Source organism: Ammospiza nelsoni, chromosome 10 (assembly GCF_027579445.1).
Source record: "Ammospiza nelsoni isolate bAmmNel1 chromosome 10, bAmmNel1.pri, whole genome shotgun sequence".
Taxonomy (NCBI): Eukaryota; Metazoa; Chordata; class Aves; order Passeriformes; family Passerellidae; genus Ammospiza; species Ammospiza nelsoni.
In genome coordinates, this window is record NC_080642.1 from 11,870,866 (window position 1) to 11,877,014 (window position 6,149).

Here is a 6,149-nt window from a genome sequence, read left to right on the forward strand (position 1 = left end):
ACCCTCAGACTATGCCAGGTTGTTTTCAGCTCTGTTAGGCTGCTGGACAGCACCAACAACCGTGCAGGAGTTGCTGGAGTTGGGGCTATGTGTAAATGTGGGGGTCTGCCTTGGAGTTTTTCTCTCAGCCTCATTTAGTGCTGCTTTCTGTGCTGTGCTGGAGAGGGGCAGTGGCTCTGTCTGGGTGAGGGCTGCTGGTACTCCAGATGCACAGGGGTGCCTGTAAGGGAACTGGCAGAGAAGCAGCTGCAAAGGATGCAAAGTGGGATGGCTTGTGCAGAAAGGGAGGGTGGGAAAAATCAGCTGGGAGCAGCACTAGATGGGACAATCCCACTTCAAGAAAACACATTATTCATTTGGTTCCCGAAGAAAAAGAAAGGGAACCTTACTTGAGTTCTGAAACCCTTCAACAAGGCTGGACTTTGGCCAGCAGACATCCTGCCAAAGATAGTCACATTCACCATTAACTGCAATAGAGAGCAATGGGCTGCCTTGGCAGTGTTTGTGCTTCCATTGCTCCACTGAGGCAGGATTAGACCTGCCTGGTGGGTCCCTGACACTTGTCAAATGTCCTAATCCCAATTGTCAAACCTTGACATGGTTTTGCTCCCCTTAGGGCTTAGGTGTCCTCTAACTGAATATTTATCCTGCTGTTTTCTGCCTTGCCTGCTCTGTCAGAGGTGCTGAGGTGTCAGTGATCACCACAGCAGCCTTCAGAGCAGCCAGGCATGGCAAGGGCTCCCCAAGTGCAGAACAGATGGTTGATGACAGCAGCGATAACCCTGCTCAGCCTGAGGTTTCTTCTACCTGAAGCTCTGGTCTAGAGAGTATAAAATCTGAGTATCTGTCCCATCTCCAGCTTTTTAATGGACTGAGAGATAGGAGTTGAAGATCTCTGCTGCTAGAGGTGGTTATTTCACATTCCTGATGGTCCTGCTGAGCAAGGCCATTGCTGGCTGGGGAAGTGGCACATGGTCATGGGGTTGATGTTTTTAATTAAACTGGAATTGAGAAGGTGACCATGGAGTAACTGCACTGTGCAGCTGCTCACAGCACCACAGCCACCCCTGGCATCTGAGGGGTTACAAGATGCTGAACACAAGCTGTTCAGGTTAAACCTGAGGCATGGTGGAAGTTTGCCTGGAGTTGTCAAAACGTGATGTTACAGCAGCTGACAGAAAAACACTTTCTCCCAACAGAACACCACTGACATGAAATAAAATAGTGGGACAAGTGCATTTTTTTGTCTGAATCTACTTTTGACAGCCAGCTGTAGAAGTGCTTGACAATTATCTGAGAGAGCTTTTCATTAAATGCAAAATGGTTTCAGGCTTCTTCTTGCAAGGTGATCTTTACCTCACTATGAGCATACACCTACTAGAAATATGACAACTAGAAATATGACAACAACATTCAGACTGAGCTCATAACATGCTATTTCCCTTCCACCTTGTCAGCCTCCCTCCAGGAAACCAGGGACACAGCCTTTGCAAGCTCCCTTTGTAAAACTTTCTCCTGGCAATACTTTATTCTTTACACATTTTCACACATGCCAGCCTGCTGTTGGCCACAGGCTGCTACTTCAGACACTGCAGTTTGGCCCAGCAAATTGTCACACAGACATGTATGTATAACTGCATTAATTCTGCACACTTCAAGCATGACTGAGGTAGCCACTGCATCTGCAAAGCCTTGCCAGTTATTAGTGTAGTAATGTCACAAGTCCTGAGGAAAGAAAACCACTCTATTGATGATTTCTCCCCAATGGATGCATAGTCCTTATCCCACTTCCATACACCCTGGGGTAGAAATGAACTAACCCCCAGGTTTCCTCTGTTCCTCAGAGCTTCTGAATCCCCAGCAAGGAGACAGTTATTAGGCATTAAAAGCATTGAATTCCCCCTGGCACTCAAAAGCAGCCATCCCTGGCTGTGCTTACATAGGGAGCAGCTGTGTTTGCCTTGCATTTTTCTGCCAATCTCCAGACAATGGCAGCTGGAATGGAACCCTCCAGTTTGCTTCAATGAGCCTGACTTTGCTGCCTGTCAGTAGTAAATCACATGACTGAAGCAATTGCTTTAATGCTTATGTGTAAATGTAAAAATTCTTCTAAATACTAAATTTTCAATTTTCTGATCATTCCTGTGATTCTAAAAGCAAAGAATTGCTTTTAACTCTGCAGCATTTTTGTGCATATACCATCTACTACCCACTGCAGTCACAGCTTTCCAGTGTAGTACCTAATGATTCATTAATCTGGAATCAATAGAGAAACAATCTAGATAGGATAAGTGGAGCTATTGAGAAACCTAGGAAAGTAGAACATAATTTTGAAGACATATTTCTTGCTGCTGTTGGTTTGTCTGGAGGTTTTTGTCGTTAGATCTTGCATGGTTCTGAACGAAATCTTTCTATTGTCTGTTAAAACTGCTTTCACAGAATCACAGAATTGTTATGGTTGGAAGGGACTCCAGAGATCATCCAGTCCAACCCCCCTGCCAGGCAGGGTTACCTGGAGCAGGGGACACAGGAACCATCCATGTGGCTTGAGAACATCTCCAGAGAGGGAGAGCTCCATGACCTCCCTGGGCAGCTCTGCCAGGGCTCTGCTGCCCTCAATAGAAAGGAATTCTCCCTCATATTGAGGTGGACCTGCCTGTGTTTTAGTTTATGGCCACTCCTCCTCCACTGAAAAAAGCGAGGCACCTTCCTCTTGACACCCACCTTTGACATATTTATATTAATTTATGAGATTTCCTCTCACTTTCCCCCAGACTATGCAGGCCCAGCTTCCACAAATTCTCCTCATAAGGGAGATGCTCCAGACCCGAAATCATCTTTGTGGTCTTTGCTGTACCCTCAGGTAGCTCCTTGTCTTTCTTGCACTGAAGAGCTCTTTGCAGGTTAGTGACACCTAGAATAACAGAGCACAGAGCCACAGATCACTGGTTCTGTGTTTGCTTGGGATTGTTTTAAGGTACACAGGAGTGACCTGAGTATCATATTTGCAGACAAATTTAAGTACAAGCCTATAATATTCTTGATAGACAAAAAAGAAAAGCCTGTGCTTATTGCAGCAAGAGGACAGAAGCCTTGGCTTGAGTATTAATATCAATTATCCTTAATAACAGTAATTTCCATGTCCACAGTGAGCTTTGCACTGCTAAGATTTAAAGCTTTTACAAGCTGAGTCAGTAACTCAATGCTGAATTTACAAGGCAATAAGTTAGGAGGATATTTAAGAACTTGTGCAGCAAAACACATTTGATGTGACACAGGCAATTACTGTGATCCTACATCTGCTCTGGATAGTTTGACATATCAATATTACTTATGCACCAAATCTTCAGCAGATGCAAGTCAGCTAAGAGATACAGAGCAGCTGAACCTCAGGCTGTGCATCTCTCTAGTTGCTGGGCTCTGTGCATCTTTAATTTACAAGCAATGGAAACTTGTTTGTAGAATTAACTAATGACATTTACTGAGCCCAAGGCTTGTTTGTGGGTGGAATCACACACATGCAGTTGCAGTGGGGCCAGTGGAAATCCTTTTAGGATTTCAGCTCCAACATAAGCTCTGATTAAAGTTTTGATTAAGGTCAAAATCACTATAAAGTTGCTCTTTTTGTATGACTGTAGAAACTCTACACGAATGTTTTGTCTGCAAAAGCTGCACAATATTTCTGGTAGTACTTTCATGTACATGTTGTACTGTTCCTCCCTGATCTTCTGTGACACAATGGCTATTCTCCACAGCCCAGAAGAAAATGGGAATTGAGGTAGGATTGCTATTTCTTCCACAGGAGCCCAGAAGGGGTCAGGAAATTGTGATATTATCTGGGTCATTGATTACCCAAACTGATTCCATCCTGAACTTTATTCACTAATATCACTCTTGATAAAGTGAATTATTATTAACAGGTTGAGTGTTCTGTTTTTGACAAACTCACATTCTCTGTCTTCTGGCTGTGTAATCAGACCACTGACTTCAAGTTCATGAACCATCATCTCAACAACTGTCATCTCAGCATACTTCTCAGGAATCTTGGTGTTTTTTGTTGGAATCCTTAAGGTTAGAGGGTTTTTAGGAAATGGTTAAAAAAGTATAGGCCTCAGACTGAAGTTTTGTTAGCATTGCAAATACAGCAGAAAAGTTTCCCATGCAAGCAGAAAAGTTTCCCAAGCAGTAGACGTGACAAACTACAATAGGTCTTTGAGGAATTAGCCTTAGGATGGCAACAAGGTTATTTAATGTATATCTTTAGAAGGTTAGCATGAATAGAACTCTGTTCTTTGTCTCTTATGAACTAGTCTTTGTTTTAGCTACGATTACGTATGTTTTATAAGATTGGATAGAATGCTTGTCAATATGTGTTTTCTGTGTCTGATTGGCTGAATTCTAGTCTGAGATGATTTTATGTATTGCTGTACCAGCGCTGTTGGGGGAGACATTTTTTGGTGTGGATCAGTGAGCTGTCATGTCTCCATTTTGTATTTTGAGACTGATGTGCTGGAAATAAAAGCAAAAATCTCTTCACTGGTCTGGTTACAATGTTATCCATATTTGGATATTTTGCTGCAGCCTAGTGGGTTCCTTTTTTAAGGCGTGGGTTCCTGACACCCTTGGACTTATACCGGCCCCGTCCCCCGCATTTTTCTTTATATTTCATTTGTTTTCCAGTCTTTGTCCCAGCCTTTCTCTTAATAAACACATATTAATGCAATATTCCTGACTCTACAATCCTGGAAAACTGGAAACTGAAATTTGTTGAGTGACAGTGACATTATCATGGGAACAGAGCAGCCTGTGAAACAAGACTGATTTCATTGTTTCCATAGCAGTGTCTTCCTGGTATTGTTACAAGAAATCCTGCTCCTTCTGCTTGGAAGAGGCTGGTTGGGTACAGGTTTTCAGGTGTCAGAACACAGAACTTCCCAAGGGCCTTTGAAGATGAAGTCCCTCTGAAGTGTGGCCTGATCATCTTCCAGCAGGCAGCAACCAGGCTCTCCCTCCCCTGCCTAAGACTCCAGTGTTTCCAAGTCAAGTTAAGAGAACAAATGCAGGCAGCCCTGAGTCACTCAAAACTCTTTCAGATCCAGGGGATTTCCCTGAATCTCCTAATCCAAAACAACCAGTACGTGACAAATCTCCATGCTTTCACATACAGCTCCCCAGGCTGAGGATGGAAACATAGGGATTTTCTGAAACTTGAATATTGAAAGCATATTGTTGGTGGGACTGCTTTTAAGAGGGCCAAATAGTACTCCATTAATTCTCATGAGTTTATCTTGATGTGAAGTAACTGAGATAGGAGAACACTGTGGTGGGCTGTGACAGGAGTCTTATTTAGCAACTGCTGTGCGAGCAGAAACAGCCCTATTAGAGAGGAAAGAACCTTCAATAGTGTTCTCAAAATATCCTGAGGATGAGCCCTTGGAGAGGGGTTGTGAGGCTGCAAAGGGAGTGCATCAGCTTGGGCTGGTGCTGCTCACTCACAGCGCTGGATAAGCACTGCTAGCCTGCTCCCAGTGATCCTGGGAGCAGTTTGAAAGCCACAAAGAGCCCCAGCTTCACTTCCAGCTGTAGATTTTACATTTTCATAGCCACAGGCACTTTGTCCCTCCCACACTGGTGTTAAAAATGGGTAAGTTGGTTAGACCCTTTTGACAGCATGCCTCAGCATAACTCGGAGATTCATGCCCCAGACTCTTTCTATGAAAGAAACTTCTTTCTGTTTCTTTCTTTTGTCTTTCAGCCCAGCCCTGAGGTTTGTTCCCTCCTGGGCATGCAGTTCAGACTGAAGACATGGAAGGCTGGGCTGGGTGAAGACTCTGTAATATCATAATGGAAGTTAATTCCCCCCTAGGGAGCTGCTGGCTGACAAGGTGCGTCTGCCAGACCACAACACAGCCCTTCACCATTTACTCTGGCCTGTTAAGAGAACTTTAAATAGATATATTCATGTTTGATCACCACTAGCATCCCCTGTTACTAACACAGGCACAGTGAAATTAATCTGGAATCAAGCAGCTCTGTTACAAAGCACAGTGAATCCAGGACCTGTTGTGCCTCTGGGCCATCAAAGCCTCTTCTGTTTCCAGCACATTATACCTTGTTCTCAGCCTCATCATAATTGGCTTATTAATTAA